The 19697-nt window shown below is 49.1% G+C and overlaps 1 pseudogene across 3 annotated transcripts in view; it reads right to left on the reverse strand.

The window, feature by feature from the left end:
* LOC147343379 (liprin-alpha-1 pseudogene) overlaps window positions 1-19697 on the reverse strand; it is a 32890-nt pseudogene that overhangs the window by 2280 nt on the left and 10913 nt on the right. Inside the window, exons 2-5 of one of the 3 annotated variants that reach the window (XR_015156058.1) lie at window positions 14960-15214; window positions 12686-12771; window positions 5616-5829; window positions 1469-3015 (exon numbers count right to left, since the gene is read on the reverse strand). The product of XR_015156058.1 is annotated as a liprin-alpha-1 pseudogene, transcript variant X1 (transcript). Of the gene's footprint in view, window positions 1-793; window positions 1017-1468; window positions 3016-5615; window positions 5830-12303; window positions 12772-14959; window positions 15215-19697 lie in introns of those variants that run through there. The other 2 variants (XR_015156061.1, XR_015156059.1) reach the window with 2 other exon arrangements.

Here is a 19697-nt window from a genome sequence, read left to right on the forward strand (position 1 = left end):
AATGATTCACGGTTAATTTAATTATAAGCTGACTAACAATGCAGCTAACATGAAATGGGTGGTAACAGAAAAAAGAGATAATACAAGTCCAGTTACAAAGCAGAGTGTTGTACACGTGATTTCATGGGGTAAACAGCAATGCACTCACAACACCTAAGCTAAACACCCGAGAAAGCTGGAACATGTGCTTTAGAGCCGCACACTCTGTCACCAAAAGCCCTAGGTCGTCATCCCAGTTTTAGACTTGGAAAAGTGAGGCAGCCTGACATCTTCCCTGGGGCCCTGGGGCACTGGGCTTTTAACCTGGTTTCACACGCAGAGCTGGCCGGAGTGCGTGGCCAGGTCCATCAGCAAGCAGACCAGTGTAGATTCTTGGTTTTGTTCCCACCGCATGCCCTGTACCCTGTAGCCAGGCATTCCCAATGGAAAATGTGCTGCACGACTTTCCCACGCCATGACAGCTGCCTATAGTTACTTTCACAAAGCTGTCTGCTCCCTGAGAACAGAAACTTCCCTGCAGCTTCTGTGCCCAGCACAGGCCAGGCCCAACGTTACAGAGGCAGGCTCTGGCTGAGTTCATGATGACATGCTAAGTTGGTGGTCCAAATATCAAGAGTAATTTGTCACTGTGCCATTGTGGAATGATTAAAGACTAGGCGGTTTAAAAACTTTTAGACCTCTGAGCGTAGCAAATGTACCTGGTTTTCTTCTGGGTATAAAGAGAAAAATAAAAAAACAAACAAAAAACAGCGTGCTGGGGGAGGGATGCGGCAGGGAGGAGGCAGACACATACCAGAGTCATGATGCCCAGCTGGTCTCCCTCCTGTGCCGGGCTGTGCCGCCTCGTTCTGGGCTTGGGCAGGGGTGGGCAGGAGCCAGCATGCGAGGAGGTGGGAAGCAGGTTGAGGGAGCTCACTGATTTAAAACGACAGAGGCTGCCTAAGCTCCCCCTGCCCTCCCTGCTCTCAGTCTCCTCGGCCCGCTGCTCCGTGTTCTCCTTCTCTTCTTCGATCAACCTAAAATAGAATAAAATGCATCACCTGCCTTTGTCAGCAGAGGAACCTGTCTGGACAATAAATTTGGGCTGGCATTCTGTGTCATGATTAGCAAATTCCAGAAACAGTTGCTCAATGAACATCTCAGCCAAAAGGTTCTACGTTTCCTCTTTTGAATATTCTCAAACTTAGAATAACTTAGCGTTGAGTCTTACTGGCCCCTGATCATTCACGCTTGATTTCACTTATTTACTCTAACCTTCTGCAGGGACCCTGGTGGCAACTCTCTTCCTCTGAGGAGATACCTCAAGTTGACAACCCTTACTTCCCCTGCTCTCAGGGCAGAGATGCATGTCAGTGCCTCAAGTCTTTTCCACTGGGAATCAGGAACTCTGTATAATCAAAACAGCAATTCACGAACAAGCTGCAGTTTCTAAACACAAGTCTCCAGACCAGATGAAGTGCTGAGTTGATTTTTTTTTTTTTTTTTAAGGTTGTGTATATACAAACGCATCACTTGATGAAGTTCTCCACCAGCTTTGTGTGAGTTTCTGGGTTCATGTCAATGTGCTGCATTAACCTAGAATTCACAGTTTCTGCTCTTCTCCCCTAATGTGTGGTGGATGTTTTTATATAGCAGTTTAAATACACGATTATGCAAATAAAATGATTTTCAAATTAAAATACAAGATTCTTACAGACAGTAAACTCTCCAGCTTCACTTCTACTCATACATCTTGAAAGTTTTTCACTGTTGATTACAAGTTGATGGACAGAATTTACCATTTACATCAAGTCAACTTGTCAAATAAGGAAAAATCACTTTTACCTGACAACTTGCTGTAAAAATAAAAATATTAATATATAACCATTCCATACTTCCTGCAGGGATGCAGAAAGATCATCTTTCTGAGCTCGTCTCTGCTCAAACACGGCCCACAAAGCTGTCTGTCTTGGCGTCAAATGGGCAGGCGACACCACCTGCGTTTGCTGGTTGTCCCATTCACCCCCTGCCTTTCCCCGGGATCCCCGCACTCGGCCGACAGGAAAGGGCACCTCAGCCTGGGCTGACGTGGCGAGAACAGTCTGAGCAGCAGCTCTGCCTGGTCCTGTGCAGGGTCAGCAGCCTGCGGCCACTCTGAACGTGGACTCGGGACACGGGCATAGCTGTGCGGGTGTGGCACCAGGCAGGCCTCGGGGCCCCCAGCCACCCGGCCGCACCCAGACCCAAGGCCCCCTGCTCACCACGAGGGAGGCCTTTGGATTCTATCCCGTTTTGAAAATTGTTATAACTGCCACGATGGTGTCTAAAGAAAACATCTTAAATATACTGATGAGATGTGAAAAACTCAAATACATGTCCTTGGACCACTGTCTTACAACAAGCCAATCTTCACACTGCATTAAGTTAAAAAGGAAAATGCAGATCTGAGTGGGAATTTGCCAACCCCAAAACTCCAGCTTTCACCAGGTGGCTTTTCACCAGAACGTGGGGGGCTCCGAGGGACACAGGAGGGTGCAAGGGCCATAGGGGACACCGCCTCGGCACCTCACCCACCTTGGGGCTCAGAGCTGACGGGGAACACCCCACAACGCCCCCCCACAGAGTGCTGACACCACACCGTGGATAGAACGCCCTGGCTGACCGAGCTCTATAAGCAAGGGCAATCTAAAAACTGAAAATTCTTGAAGCAGACCTGAGGTCAGGTTTCTTGCTATGAAACACTCAGATGTCCCTAGAAGACAGCTCCTCAGAGAAACCGAGTTTCTGGGGAGCCGAGTTCGCAATCACCCACTGAATCTCTTCATTGATGGTGTCCAGCTTCTCCTGAAGCATCACAGTCAGAGTCTTGGCATTGGCCTGCCCGCTGGGCGACAGCTGAGTGGCCGAGCTGAAGAGGGTGACCCTGTCGCCCTCGTCGTCAGACACGCCCTCGTCACTCTCAAATGCCTGGGCCACGTCGGCCAGCATGCTGGCTTGCTCCGCGTGCTCCCAGTTCTGCTCCTTCAGGGTCTGCATCTGGGCACGAGAGGACCACGTCTCGTCAGCAACATTCAGGGCAGCTCAAGTCTATCAGGAAATGAACCCAATTTTACATGGAAACCCTGACTGTGGATAAATGGGCCATGTTCATGAGACACTGCCATCTCTTAATCGAGCAGGACTGAAGAAACGGGCAGGGGGAGAATCCAGTTCCTAGATGGCCTGGTGACACCCAGGACGGCAGGCATTCTATGAGGTTATTCAAAAGGGTGGGCTGATGGAGTCAGAGACAGAAACTGAAAATTACAAAAATACATCCATGCCTCCATCAGCCAGGCTGGAGGAAAATAAGAAAAAAGAACCCTTCAGCTCAGCAGCCACTGGGTCCCTATCAGCGGTCACCTCTGGTACCAGTTCACCAGAGAGTGCCATCCTCGCAGGCTTCCAGCCCTCCATTTCCCAGGCTGGTCTGAACACCCACAGACAGGAGCGAGCAGGGTCAGCCAGGAGACAGGAGGGCCAGCCCCCCTGCGGCTCTCCTCTCTGGGCACAGGCCCTCGGGCTGTTCTGGGGGACGGCCCCTCGCACCACAAGTGTGGCTCTGTCATCAGAGACACACGGGAGAGGGCCCACGGGGCCCCGTCCCGCCCTCCGGCTCTCACACCTCACACCCTTCTCTCTGAAAACGTCCCCCCTGCCACACTGTCACCCAGGTCCTGCCTTCTTTCCCAAACATGACCTCAAAGGAACTGAGGGGCAGCCTCGAGGTGCTGGCTTGCTGGCTCCCTGTCCCCTGTGGCCAGTGCCCTCGCCTCCTGTCTTCATCACAACCCCACCCCAGGCCTGGGCTACCCCCTTCGCTGGCTCCAGGACCACCTGCCATCATTCCTGCTCCGCTCTAGCAAACCAGCTGCCTATGGGTTCACCCCCATCAGCCCGGTCAGCAAATCCTCTCCCTTCTCTCGCCTTCCAATAGCACAAGGGGAACCAGCAGATTCCTCCTCCAGGGCTCCCTGCAGCACCCACTGTGGGTCTCTGAAAGCTCCCTGGGAGCAGCCTCTATGGTCCCCTCCCGCCCGGTTCCTAGCTCTCTGCCAGCAGGCGGTGGGTGTGCCCCAACCTGCAGGGCAGCTCCCCGGGGGTTTGAAGAACCCATGTTACCAAGCCCCCTCCCCTCTTTGCCCTCCCCCACACCCGCCCCAGCATGTCTCTCCCTGGGATCCAGGCCCTGCCCTCCCTGCAGTTATTCCTGTCGCTTGCACCCCTTCTCAACCTTGGAATGCAGGGTTCCCCACAGCTCTACCCTTGCACCCCATCTCTCTCCACGGGCACCCACCTGGTGACTTTACCGTGCTCGTGGCTTTCAATGCCATCTGTATGCCCACGACCCCAAGTCCACCCTGAGCTGAGTGAGTCCTCTCCCGGATGCAGGCCGGAACACTCAGCTGCTCTCCTCACAAGTCCCTGGGACACCCCATGGGCTTGTCCACCTCAACAGGGCCGAGGCCCAGCTCTTAGCTCCCCGTCCCGGCAGCCCTCCTCACCTCAGGAAACAGGCTCTGGCCTCAAGCTGCTGAGGCCTGAGCCCGGGCTCCTCCCTGATGCGGCCCGCTCTCTCCCTTGTCCCCACTGGTTGACACGACCCTTTTTCTATCTCCAAGTGGCTACTTCTCTTCCTGCCTCGGGGTCTCTGGTTCAAGGTCACCCTCCTGGTGTCACCTTGCTGGCCACCCTGTTCACACACAATCGTCCCCTCCTCCTTGGACAACTCGGGCACTCTGGTCTCCTTTCCCTGCTCATTACTGTTCGACAGGCTGTGCGGGTTTAAAAAGGGGTCCACAAATTCTTCCCTCCTCCTCCCTTCAAGCGGCAGAAGGGGCAACTCCTGCTCAGCCCCTAAGCGAGGCAGGACTGTGCAGCTCACTCTTGCAAACAGAAGTGAAGGTGTGCGGCCTCGGGATCAGGGTGCAAAAGGCCCCGGGCTAAACCCCACGCTCTCACTCTCAGAGGGTGTTCCGAGGAGAGTCAGGCCATATGGGAAAGCCACACGGCAGGGACCTGGGCCTGTCCCCAGCAGCCAAGTGAATCTGAAAGCCTGCCATCCAGCCCTGGGGGGTCTTCCTGTGTCTGTGCCCTCAGGAGGCCCTGAACCAGGCCCGCCTGCTACAATGCACAGGCACTGTGGACTGTGAGCTGCTCCCTAGGAAGTCATTAAGCTTTGCAATGATTCGTTACGTAGCAGTGGATAAAGGACACACACGGTTTTTAATTCACTGCTGGAGTCCTACTTCTGACCATGTCTGGCCCAAACTAACTGCTCACTGAATATGGAAACTCAAAACACAGACATGTATGAACAAACACATGGCATGAATGAGGTGAAAAGATAAAGGCACTTAAACTCCCAATGAGAATTCTTCTCACTATAAGCTGATGGATATGTGTATCCATTTACTCGTAGGATGATTTCAAAACTGTGGTAATTAGTACCATGCTGGAGCTCATAGTAGGCCACAAGTTATCCAAATTGGTTATTTTAAGAAAAAAAAAAGCATGCCTTAAAAGTAAACTCTTAGCCAGAAAAAGGAAAATGGGAAGACATAAAGCGACCTATCAGCGCTTTGTTCCAAACCCACCTCAGGACCACAGTGTGAGGGGGCAGGTGCCTCACAAGGTGCCCACCAGGGACGGGAAGAGGGCCGCGGGGTCCTTGCCTCTGACAGCTCATCGTGCAGCGCTGCCAGCTGGCCTTTCTGGGGGCATTGTAGCACTGCCCGATCTCCTGAGTAGTCTGCTGACCAGTCTGCCACAGGGAACCTGAGGTCCAGAGCACTGCCCAAGTGGGGTCAGCTGAAACACATGGCAAAGAGCAGCGCTGTTAGAAGAAAAGAGCGCTCACTCTGTCAGTCGAGCCAGAGCCTGTCCATTTGGAAGATTGGCAATTTCACAGCAAAAGGGCCCCCGGGAGGGCACTGCCCTCTGGCTCCAACAGCAACAGGCCACCCGCTGCTCCACAGACACTCAGGGCTCATCCCCAGCAGCTGGAAAACTCCCATATGTGGGGAAGGCAGTGCTGACGCGAGGGTGTGGAGCTGACTAGGACAGGATCGGCTGTCTGAGGCTGGGGCATCCAGGGTCCCCCTGGAGCCCACTCTCAGGTCCCAGGGCGGGGCCTGCACCTGCTCTGCTTTCCCCTTGGCACCCCACCTCCCCTTCGGCCCACGCCTGCTCTGACCTCCCTCTCCCACGGGAAGTCTGTGGATCACAATCACCAGTCTGCCTGGAACACTGTCTGCACTGCTCTCATTGTTTTTAAAGGTGTCTCAAACAACCCGCAGCAGAAAGGGCTCGGACCCACACCTCGGAGCTGAGCACCACTGGTGTCTCCCATTAAAACAAAGGCGAGCGTGTCACTGGACTCTGGGCTGAACAAGGCCCAGCACAGATGCTCAGGCCCTGAGCACTAAGGCCTGGGCCTGCAGGTGCCAGGAGCTCACTCAGCAGGGGCCTGCTGAGAGGCAGGGTGGCCCCGCCTTGACTGTGAGCCACCTGCACTGCAGGACCGCCCGGGCTGTGCTCAGTCTTGTCCCTGGGAAGAGGGTGGTGCCTTCACGTGCAGGAGTCCCTAAACCTGGGAGACAGGACCTTCCTCCTAGGACAGGACACCCCATACGTCTGCAGAGTGGCCAGGGCCGACCACCAGCTCAGCCTGCTCGGGGTCACCCGCTGCTCTGCTCGACGGTTTTGCAAGGAATACTGTGTTGCATAGGAGATGGAAGTCTGGAATCTCCCGGAGCCACACCTGTCTTCCCTCCTGTCTCCTCTCCCTCCTGACAGAACTGCTCCCTTCTCTGCCCCACTTGCACCCAAGGGCCTGGGGCCAGAACACACTTGGGAACTGGGTAGGGGGTACGACACAGTCCCACTGTGGACTGCGGACCCTCGAGGGTCCTCTGAGGGCCACAGAGGCCTCCGGGTTGGGTCGCCACCCAACCATCACCTCCCAGTCCCCTCGCGGGATGCAGCCTCCATCTCTTTCCCCCTCATCACCCGAAGCTCTATCCCCCCCGGAGAAGGTCTCAGAGACAAGGTGACCAATTCCTCTGGGAGGCCCACTAAATATGCTGTGCCTGCCCTGCCTGTGAGCCAGGTTTTCAGTCCCCACTCCCTTTCTCCTGAGCCAGCATAGTGCTCCCCACCCAGCCCACAGTGCCCGCAAGCCCCACTCCGAAGCCCCACCTGTGCTGCTACGTCACTGCCGTGACCCCTCGAGAGCTGCCTCCTGGAGACACCCCTCCCTCGCACCAGCCGCTGTGGCCCACTGTCTTCAGAGCACAGCGGGCCCTCCTGCCCCGCGGCTGCTTCCTCTTCTTGTCTCTCACACTCACTGACACACAGGGGACTGGTGACCAGGCCCCAGGTTTCTCCATCTGAGCCCCCCAACCATGCCAGGCCTCGGGTCCTGGCACCAGGGCCCTCCTCATTACCCAAAAACCCCCAAGAGCAGGAGGCCATGTCCACCTCCTCTTTCTCCACTGTCTACACAGTCTGCCTCACACTCACCTTGTCCACCCCGGGAGCAGGGGTTCCCCACTTCTGACAGCACCAGCCTCTCACCTTGGGGGAGCTCTACCAGCAAGTCCAGCCATGTCCCCTATCCATATTGCAGGGCACGTGCTCTCCTTGAACTCCACCCACTGTGGTTTCGGACTCCACCTGCCAGTTTCTGGCTCTGCCTTTGTCTCAAATGATATCCCCTTACTCTAGAAGAAGGCTGGGTTGGGGCCCTGGACTGTGAGGATCCCCTAAGTACACAAACACAGAAATATGCGTATGGGCTCCAAACTGTCTCCTAAGTCAGGCTTCAAGCAGTAGTCGATTTCCTACAGATGAATGAATGTCACCAGTTAAGCACTTAATGACCTTTGCTAAAGTTTGTCTCTCACTTGTGACCATTTTTCCGTGAAGAAGCCAAAGAAACATTTAAATACTTAATAAGAATTACCACCCCTCAAACAATGAGGAAGAAAAAATCAGGATGCTCAGTAATCTGCTCGCCTCATTCACAAGCCAGGTGATTCCTCCCACCACAGTCAACGGCAAGTCATGTCTCAGTCTCCATTCATGTAAAAAAGACTACAGGTCATTAACCTTCTGCGACTCTTCCGAAACATCAGTGTCACAGTCTGTCAGGCCCCTCAAATGAATACACCCAAATATCAACTGGTCGCCCCCACACTTCCAAATCTCTGCCTGTGGTTTTGAGTGTTGTCAATACTGTGACTACCACTCCATGGTACCAAGTTTGACCCTAAGGAACGATGCTTGTCTCTTCCCTCTCGCTGGTCACGAAGCTACAGGCTCCTTGAGGTGCGACCATGAGCAACACCCAGTCATACTGTCCACACACCAGACAGGCCCTTGTCACACTCGACAGCGCTGAGGGGAGCTGCCCGGGGGAGCAGCCTACCCATAGTGGAAGGGAGCCCCTCGCACTCTCATCTGGTCCAGTTCAGCTCTCAGGGTTTCCAGGTTTAGAATCAGCTGGTCCTACGAAACAGCAAATGACACAGCCTGCACCGCTTGCTTTCCTGATGTAAAATGACTTGCACCAAAATGTGCAGAACAGGTTATGTGAGTAGGTATCCACTCTGAACATTTTAATTCTGAGAAAATGTTCTCTAGGAGTCCCTAGAAAATATAAACACTCAGAACAATATTCACCCATAAACCACAATGAGGAGGAAGTTCCATCTCAGGCGCAGAAAAGGTTTCTCTGGAGGAAACATGGCAAGCCATTAACAACGATGAAGTCTGTAGAGAGAAGCTCGACTTCAGGCGGGGGTTCGGGTCAGGGGGACACAACTCACTCTATTGCCCTCACTCCTCTCGTTGCTTTAAACGGTCTCCATGGAGCTCACCTGCATTCCTGGGCATTCCTCACATTCATTCCTCTACAGCCCACTTCACTTCCTCATGGGGTAAAACAAGTCAAACGGGCCAAGTTCCCGAGTCACTCGACTCAACCTGGAAGCTCTGTGCTGTCGGCCATGGCAGTCACTCGCCTCGTGCAGCCCCTGAGCACGTGAGACAGGCTGGTGCAACACTAGATGTGGAAATCACACAGAAGATTTCAAGACTCACAGTGAAAGAAGGATGTCAAGGAGCCCATTGGGTTTTAGGAAATTTTTGATTGTGTAGGTGGCTCGTATTATCTTTCTGACGCACAGCACAGTCCACGTGAAGGGCTCACGCTTTGTCTCAGCTTTCAGGTGATCCCAGAAAGGACTACTCAGAATTCTGAACCACACATAACAGCCACACACTCTAAATTCAACTATAATGCAAACACATTCAGTGTTCAAAACCAGAAATGCTATACGTGTTACAGCAGTGGATTAGCATAAGGAAAATGTAACTTGACTTCTGCTAAGCATCTGCTCAAACTCATGTCCATTGAGTTGGTGATGCCATCCAACCATCTCATCCTCTGTCATCCACTCTCTTCCTGCCTTCAATCTTTCCCAGCATCAGGGTCTTTTCCAATATGAAAATTCATATTAAAAAACTGGAAATAATTACCTCAAGCATTTTTTAAATGTAATAACAAAGTTGGCAAGGCTGTGTTTTATAAAATGAGCATCAATTCAATTTCAAGGTTTAAAAAGCTGTTTTAGAATCTACTGTATAAAGAAATGGAGAGAAGAATGATCTAGTTGAGATTGGCTTTGTGTTAAAAATTGCTGAGATTAATTGATGGGTCATGGGTATTTATTATACTACTCCATCCACTTTTGTGCATGTTTGAAATTTTCCATTGTAATACATTTAAAAACAGTTTATTTTCTGTTAGAACAGAGTCTTCTCCAGCAACACAATTCGAAAGCATCAGTTCTTCAGGGCTCAGCCTTCTTTATGGTCCAATTCTCACACCCATCCGTGACTACTGGAAAAACCATAGCTTTGACTATATGGATCTTTGTCAGCAAAGTGATGTCTCTACTTTTCAATATGCTGTCTATGTTTGTCATAGCTTTCCAAGGAGCAAGCAGTTTTTAATCTCATGGCTGCAGTCACCGTCTGCAGTGATTTTTGAGCCCAAGGAAATAAAACCTGTCACAGCTTCCACAATAAGGCATTGGCATTCCAAGATTTTTAAAGCAAAACAAAAGTTGACTTTGAATTGGCTTAGTCATAAACAGCATCCTGATCTCAACAGCCTCTGAACAGCAGTTCTGAAAGTAAGGAAGAGCACCCCTGATCGGGAGCCACTGAGCTCTCTGCCTAAGCCGGGAAGGCGCCTCACCACAGGTCTCACAATGGGAGTCAGAACCACTGCCCCCTGGGAGCCCGTCTTTGAGGCTCTGCAGTCCAGGCCCAAGAACACAGGCATAGTGGGGACAGTACTAACATGTGAGGCTGGACCTGGGATCCCCACTCCATTTCCTGAATGGTCTGTATCGCCGTGTGGCCAACCTTTCCAGGAAACCTCTCTCAGGACTCGGTGATGTGAGCCTCCACCATCACCCTTTCCTGACGCACCTTCTGTCGCAGCGCAACTACGGTTCTCGTCCTGCCTAGGAGCAGCCATCCTACACATACACCGTGTCTGGACCAGCAGTTTGGCATGTGGGACTCCAGCGCCACGTCCGAGGCAAGCAGGCTCCACACCTGGGCACCATGCCTTCAGTTTCATGGGCCCTGGGCTGGCACCCTCAGGTTTGTCTGAGGGGCAGTTGGGAGGTCCACCTATATCCCAAGCAGCTCCCAGACTGGCTGGTCAGAGCAACAAGCAGCCTCTTTGAACGTGGGGACGCCCTGGCTCCTGCCCACCGCCTATGGGCGACCACCTCTGGCCCTGCTCCCGAGGAGGTGGGTGCCCGGATCAGCAGATGGGGCCACACATGCACACACTCGGCGGCAGAGAAGGGAGCGGCGGAGAAAGGCAGCTCTGGCCCCTGCCCAAGCCGTGTCTCCTGCCCAGACGCCGCCTCCCCGTCAGCACAGGCACCCGCTGCAGCTCCTTGTTCTCCTCCAGTTGGGCCTCCATCTGGCACAGCCTATTCTCCATGCTGCCATGACTCTCTCCCGCCTGTCCGCCAAGAACAGCATCAGCTCCGCTCTCAACGACCCTGTCCTGACGGCACGCGGGCTGTGACCGCAGGGGCGGCAAGCAGACCATGCTCTGTGTGGACCACCGGCCCCAGGTTCGTGGGGGGCATGCCCGCATGCCTGCTCACGCAGCCTGTGCAGTTTTGTGTGTGACGCCTGGCTCACGGAGGGTGCTGGTGACCGGCTCGTGAGAGAAGACGTGCTCCCCTCTGCCCTGGGCGCCGCAACCGCCGCCACTGCGCCCCCTCCTCGGACTGCATGTGGCAAGCCAGCGCAGGCAGCAGGACGCGCGAGGCACACATTCTACCTTCCTAAGCTGGGAAGGAAGTTTGAACCGTTTAGCCTCCTTAGTGGCAGAGCTTCTGGAAGACAAAAGGTCGGACTACGAGGCCAACCGGGGAAGGACAGCAGAGATGCCAGCGGGGAGGAGAAACCAAGCCTGGAGAAGATCACAGGCAGAAGGGCGCCCCCTGGCGGTTGTTAGTGACCCTGCTCTGGGAGGGTCTGCGAGCACCCGACACCGCCCACCACCCACCAACGGATGGACGGCCCCTCAGCTGCTCACTGAGCTCCGGGCAACGCTCCCAACAGCCACGCCAGCACAACCCCGCCTGACTCTTCATCACCAGCCAGTGCCCACCGGCAGTGCGGGGCAACACTTTCGCACCAGAAGGACAAGGTGGCTGACTGGCTGGCTGGCTGGCAGTGGGGACGATTCCCGTAGCAGCACCACATCCCTGGAATGTTTTTCATAAATCATGACCCCCACAGACACGACCGCCAGAAACATCATGATTCCACATTTCTTCGGGCCTGAAGATCTGAGGGTGAGCAAACATCACTCGACTTGTCTGACTGTATCACTGTCACACATCCCTTCAAGGAGCGGAACCTCAGAAAACTCGAGAAGATGGCCAGGCAAGCTGCCTCAGCAGAGCCCACACAGCATGCTCCCATCTCTCTGAGAGAACGGGCTCCACAGATGTCACCAGACTCGTCTGAGGGAATCAGAAGGACATTTCAGCATTCAACAGGCAGGTGGAGGCGGGGATGAACTGGGAGACTGGGGTTGACATATATACAGTACTGATACTACACATAAAGTCAATGAGTAAGGACCTAGTGTACAGCACAGGGAAGTCTACTCAGTGCTCTGTGGTGAAGTAAATGGGCAGGAAATCTAAAAGAGAGGCAGATAGATAGACAGATAGATAGATAGATGATTGATTCACTTTGCTGTACAGCAGAAATTGACATAGCAGTGTAAAGCCACTATACACCAATTAATGAATGAATGGATGAATGAATTTTTACAAAAGGAGCACAATGGGCCCCCTAGAACTTGTGGAAAGGAGGAGTCCACACCCAGGGTGCAGCACAGCGCCAGGGCTGCCCTCATGTCGGTCCACTGCCAACGGACTGCCTGGACCAGGCCTCTTCTACCCCAGAGACCTCAACGCAGAGGTGAGGAGGCAGCCAGTTGTGGTCTCTCCAGTGCTCTGCTCTTACTCACGCAGCCATCCCAAGGCTGAGATCACCGGGAGAAGAAGGGACCCACAGTCCACCTCAGGCAGACAGGACCGCCATCACTCACTTCGCGGATGTCCCACTGCAGTTTCGTGTTCATGTCCTTGGACTTGAGGAGGTTCTTCCTGGCCGTGTCCAGGTCTTCCTCCAGATCTGTAACGTGGAAAGAGAGGGCTGCCAGGCACTCCTTCAACTGGCTCTCCTCCTGTGACTGCTTTTCTATGACTTCCTGAGTGCGATCTCCTTAGTCAGGTCTTACTCGTGGCTTAGAGAGTCGTAGGAGGGTCTCTAAGGGGGAAAGGAAGCCTTAGCCTTGTTTTGACAGGGAAGGAACACAGCACTTCCAGGCAATCGGTGAGGTCAAAACAAGGCACTAAGTGTACAAATCCAGGATGGATGGGTGGCTGGTACCTTCTCGTCCAGGGCCTTGTGGTGCTCAAACAGCAATTTCAGTGCCCTGAGCACCTCCACCTCACTGGTCATGTTAGCTGGGGACTGTGCCTGCCACTTGCCCACTGTAATCCAGAGGGATGGAACGTACCGGGAAACCAGTAACCCCAGGTGTTCCAACAGCAGCTGCAGGGCAGGGCCAAAGGGGCACTTTCAACCTCATGCTTGACTTCAGGGCCGATAACTCCTTTCAGCCTCACGCTACAGCTGGAAACATGCTAAGGCACGTTGGAATCCTGCCAGTTCAGTCTAAAGTTAAGAGTGGACTTCCCCAGGGGCCCAGTAGTTAAGACTCCACCCTTCTGCAGGGGTCATGGGTTTTAATCCCTGATTGGGGAACTAAGATCCCACACAAAGTGTAGCGTGGACAAAAATGTAAGTTGAGAACTCCCCTCTCAAAGGTACTAAAATTACATTAGCTCTCATCATAAATTTGGAGTAAGGTATGAGAACCCCGAACTGATCCACCCTGGTCTGCTCAGTGGGAAGATGTGAAAAATGACTTGAAAATCAGACAGAGTTTAAAGACAGCAACACGGAGGCTAGCGGTGACCCACGTGGGGCAAATGTCAACACATGAGAATCCCCCTACTGACCCTGGTGTTGCTTCTTTCTGCTTTCAGTTCAGCAATTTCCTCTTCTCTTTTAAGAAGCTGCTCCCTGCATATTTTGAGTTCTACACTGAGTTGGAAACTCCTAGAAAACAGTTAAAGGGGAAACTAAATGCAAATATAAATTAAAAAGAGAGAGAGACTGTGAAGACTGACCCTGTCAAGTCTCTCCAGGCTTCACACAAAGGATCTCCTTGCCCTTCCAGAGAAGAGGGGGTCCACTGACCCCAAGACCACATAGACCACCACAACTCAGACTGGCCTTTGGCCTCCACCTCGACCTGGCAGGCACGTGGCAGGGGAGAACCCAGAATCCAAGCCTGCCTTCTCAAGTCCCAGGGACGTCTGAGAAGCTTTCCAAAACATAAACCTAACAACAAAGTGGATAAAGAGATTCTTAAATGACACACAGACCAATGACCTAGAGCCACTGGGGAGAGTGAAGAATAAAGGGAAGGTCTACAAGGCCACCAAGATTTGGAGTGTTCCTCTGGGACAAAGGTGGATGGCACCCCAAGGCCATCTGTTAGCCTGACTCCACTGAAGCCACCCAGTCATTCAGTCAACTGGTTAAAATGTTAAATTTATGTTATATGTATTTTACCACAATTTACATGCATGCAGGGCCGTCCACATGGTGAACTTGCTCAAGCTGAACCACACGGAGTCTTTTGTTCTTCTATTTTTCTTTGCAGAAATAGAAAGATCCTGGACTACATATCCCCTACTACATACTGAGTGTCCAGCACCCAGAACAGTGCCCAGCACTTGTAAGAGGCATGTAGTAGACATGTGAAGCTATGAGGGTGTATGTCATACACGTAAGCAGTAGGTACCCGTCATTAAAATACTGGACACATTGGTCCGTGGTTTGTAAGATGGGAGACATTAACGGGCTTAGCCTTTCTGCTTCAAGGACTGACTCTCTAGCTCGATCCTCATGCCCCAGAGACTCTTCCAGCCAGTGTATTCTTTCCTTGGAAGAAGGGAGACGTTAAGGGGCTTAGCCTTTCTGCTTCAAGGACTGACTTGATAGCTCAGTCCACATGCCCCCGTGACTCCTCCAGCCAGTGTTTCCCTTCTTGTGGGGCCCCCGCCCATCCTCTATGCAGCACCTGCACAACCTCTTACAAGGTAAACTGCTGGGGTCGATCCTGCCCACTAAGGCCAAAATGCCCTGGCCAGCAGGGCCCACAACTATGCTAACAAAATGAAACACAACCCCAACGCTTCACTGGGTGAGGGCCAATCCGACGGGCGTAGTCCCTGGCTGCTCTCACCTTGTTGAAGTCTTTTAATGGACTGGAACCTGGTGGTCTAGAGTCGATGATGAGAAGGTAAAGGAGAGAAAAAGGCTGATATTCCTTGATTTATGCAGAAAGCCAATAAAGCCCCCGACATGGGACTTGCTCTGTTCACGGAGGCCTCAGGTGCCCTCTCGATGGAGTGAAGACGGAGAGCACCTTCTCGAGAGGGTCTTAGAAGCCCGGGTAGGAAAGTGAACTCAGAGAGCCTCTGCGCTCCAAGAGATCACCCTGAAAGAGAGAGAGAGAGAGAGAGAGAGAGAGAGAGAGAAATTCATGGGGACCAGAGCTCTGATGGAGCAAAGGTGTTTTAATCAACATGGTGTGGGCATATATACTGTCTTACAAGGTAGTTATTCTCAGCAAAGATAAAGATTAAAATTCCAGACTTACAAAACATAGGTGATCCATATTAAAGGGAAAGAGAGTTGTATACGATCACTTTTACCGTATGGTTCACAGGAAGGAAGAGGGTACTTATCACTGTATAGAAAAACTAATGAAGGAAATGCCTGGATTCTTCAGCCCATGGGAGAGGCTTGCCTCTCCTCTTCAGGAATTAATAAGGAGCAGAGAATTCCTGACAGATCCAAAACAGCACACAGGAAGCCTCTTGTTAAATGCTTCCTGACAATTCCCTCTATTTTATTATATTTGTAAAAAAAAGGTCTTGACCAAATGAATTTGGTTAGTATTAACCAACCTTATAGAAAGGTGACGGTAAACAACAAATAAAATTATCAAGACAATCACCAAAGCTACAGTTCCAGACCCGATACTGTGGGTAATACTTTGAAACCATCCTCGTGGGTCTAGCCCAGGTAATTTGTTCAGCTAAAGTTTCCAAATTAGGGGAAGAGGGCAGATTTTTAGAAAAAAGTTTTAAAGATTTTCTTTTATAGTAGTTGTACATTCAGAGAGGCATTATCACGTATATTTATTAAATGAAATTTGATTTGTTCCCAGTTGTAGGCACTGTGATTGACGTGAACAGGAATAACACAAAAAGCTTAAAGAAATAGAGGTGTTAATACAAGTATATAGTTTGCAATTAATACAAGTTACAGAATGTAAAAGTCTTATTAAATTGTAAATTTTCTATGGCTATAACAAAAGGAAGTGGGACACAGGCCTGTATAAAATATGACTGACTGTAGCGAAAGAAATAGTTATTGTGACGACTGGTCCCTATGAAATGTCCGGTCCAAGTTCCAAGTTGTTCTGTGCTCTGATGCTTGCAGCAAATTTCCAAATGGCCCATTGTTCAGGCCCACTCTGTTTATGGAGGACGATCTTAGGAGGAGGTGGGGCTAATCCATGGTCAAGTCACTCAAGAAGTCGTTTGTCATAGTAATGTTCCATCATAGTGTCAGTGACCTTCCATATCACACACAGTGTTGCTAATATCATCTGAGCAGTCAGATAACCACATACCATGGGGTCCCCAAGCAACAATTGTATGATTAGCCACAAACATTGATTTTCTTGATTGGTTTGACATTTGTCCCAAGGAATGGGAGTATAAGTAAAGTTTTTATAAGTAAACCCTTTGCATAAAGTTCTTTGTTCTTTCCCTAACTCTTTCCCGAAAGTTTCAGTAGTATAAACATGGTTTACAGACAACGAAAGGGCAGTAAATACTCCAAGCAGTGTCTGAAAGTCTTCTTTTGGAGGTAGGATGAAAGCCCAAATTCGTCAGCCCAAATTTGTCGGCTGACGTTTATGCACAATTTTGCTGGGCCCGTGCACAAGGGAAGGACTTCATAGCCTAAAGAAATATTAATTAGTTTTCTTTCCTGCCCAGGGTATGAAGGCCCTTTCATGTACTAGGGAGAAAGCATATGTATAGAGTCATTAGTTGAAATGATTGGTCCTCTCTCCGTCCATTCGACCACCTGCAATAGAGGGGGGTTGGGTGTTAGTCTGAGCTTGAGCAGGGGGAGGTACAGGCCAAAAGACTGAGCATTGCCGGGAGAATGTACTCAGGACTCGGAGGCAACCCCTGTTGAGAGACCAAATTTTCAGCTTGATTAGTAGGGCTTTTATTTGTCTCCAAGTGAGGAGATCATCGGGGTGATGCCGTCGAAGGCGGTGCTTTCTGGAGATCTTTGGAGCAGACATGGCCCGTACTGGAATTTCTTCTTCCTGGGGTTCTTATTTCATCTCCATTTTGAATGCCGGGGGCCCCCTTGGGTTGAATCTTAAGAAGAGGTTAAAAAATTTGAAACAAATAAAGCTGTAGTAACAATAGTTATAGGTTTAGAAAATATGTTAGAAGCTAGTAAAGTCTGCTTTAGATAAGGAAGACAGTAGTGTACCTGTGTATTCCCCTTTTTAATTTTTTTTATTTGTAACTTTAGTGTGTGATGTGTTTATTTTGACTATGTCTTGTGTCTGTGGATTATAAGGAATACCTGTAATATGTATTTATTGATAGGTATTACAATTTTATGAGGATCGGAGCCAATTAGAGTTTTAGTCCTAATTCTTCCATTGATAACGATTAGAGCAATTAAATCAAGGTTGGGTGTAAGTGACTTTATTTCCATAAAACGGATATAGATCCATTTTACTGGGTCTTCTTGTTGGGCAATAAGTCCTGTGGGAGAATGAGAGGGGAGTATAAACAATTCTAGAGGTAAATCTATTTTGATGCGAGTAAGAAATTGTTTTTGTAATTTATTTTGCACCAAACAGAGTTCTTCTTGTGCCTCTTGAGAAAGTGAACAAGGGCTATTTAAATCAGGATCTCCTTTTAAAGTACTAAATAGACTATTCAGTTGATAATTAGCAATGCCTAAAGAAGGTCTAATCCAGTTAATATCCCCTAAGAGCTTTTGAAAATCATTTACGGTTGATAATTTATCAGCATGGATCTGAGTTAGTTGGGGAGTAATGCGTTGCCTATTAACAACGAACCCCAAGTAATAGTATGGTGTAGAGGTTTGAATTTTTTCAGGGGCAATGATTCATCTAGAGTTTTTATTATTTTTTTTTTATTTTATTTTATTTTTAATTAGCGCGCCCGGCGCCCGGTAGTGACGTTAGGGGCGCGCAAACCCGCCCCTTGGCGCCCGGATGTTGGTGGAACACACCCTTGGTGGGCGTTCCATGACGTCACAGATCTCATCTAGAGTTTTTAAAGCATAGTTGAGCTATATCAAACATGTGTTCAGTGTTTAAGATAGATGGAGCTGAAAACAATATATCATCCATATACTGAATAACAAGAAAGTTAGGAAATTGCTTTCTCACAGGCTCAAGGCTTTTGGCTACGTAGTACTGACACATGGTGGGAGAATTCATCATCTCTTGTGGCAGTACAGTCTATTGGTACCGTTTATGAGGTCTAAAATGATTAGGATAAGAGAGAGAGAAAGCGAATCTCTATTGGTCTAAAGGGTGTAAAGGTTTATTAAAAAAGCAATCTTGTCCTGGTTGCAATGCACCCATAGGTTTCACAGATGCGCTAACTTTTCTAAGGTCTGTTAGGAGACGCCATTTGTTAGGTTTTTTTTTTTTTTTTTTTTTTATGACAAAGATAGCAGAGTTCCAAGGAGAACAAGACTCTTCAATATGTTTTAATTCTAGTTGTGCATCTATAAGTTCCTTAGCTGCCTGTAATTTCTCTTTCGTGAGGGGCCACTGCTCTGTCCAAATAGGCTCATCATTCTTCCAAGTTATTTTAATAATTGTATTGTTTGTTAAATGAGGAGGGGCCCCCAGGGAAAATGTGGAATGTATATCTGAGTATGTCATATCTTATATCTTTTTATTAAAAGCATATATCTCACTTTTCCTTAGCAACTATGAAGTGTCTTGTACATTAGCATTTTATAGATTGGTGAATATATTTATTACATATAAATATATATTTATATTTATATATATCAACATATTATACATTATAAAATATATTTATTAATAGTTTAAAATCTCTTTAGTCTTTCTGTAAGAAAAACTTTTTGTAAGAGGAATTTAATGTTTAGTAATTAATGTTTTAAAATCTTATTTTATTTGGAAATGACCTAGCTATTTAATAAACTTTTATTATTTAGTTTAGTAGAACTCTAGAAATTTAAGTTATTCCAATCCTAAGAGACTATTTTAGATTATAATAACAGATTACAATAATAGATTATTCTATTAAAAATATAATAACTTTTAATAGTTTATCCAAAAGTTTTTATCTCATATATATATATATATATATATAAAGAGTTACCTTTTTGACAAATTTAGTTTACCTTAAACCTAGGCATAATAAAAGTATTATATAATGTTGATGATTTAAGACATGTCTTAATTAGATTAGCAAACAATTATATTTAAATTATACTCATATGTAAATAATTATATATATTTAATATTTTTCAGTTCATGTGAATTTGAATTTAAATAGAGCTCATTAACTTCATAGTATCTAAAACCAAAGCTGGTATATCGATGGCAGCACTGCCAGATGTTGAGGGTTTCAGGTAAAAGATGGAATTTGTCTCAGGTTTTTGCTGAAGGGGACCTGGGGGGTCCCTGCTTGCAGTTTTCTGGAATAGGTTTCCTTTCAATGTCAGATTTAGACTTACAATCTTTTGCCCAATGCATTCCTCTACTGTAGCGAGGGCAGATTTTTGGAGGTCTTTTATCTTTATATATTTTTCTTTTCTTTTTTTTTTTAGCTTTCTTAGGGCTGTCCCTTTTCAAATGGTTCTTATTT

This window comes from Bos grunniens, chromosome 27 (assembly GCF_055505025.1).
Source record: "Bos grunniens cultivar Pamir isolate PY7600 chromosome 27, Bosgru_T2T1.0, whole genome shotgun sequence".
Taxonomy (NCBI): Eukaryota; Metazoa; Chordata; class Mammalia; order Artiodactyla; family Bovidae; genus Bos; species Bos grunniens.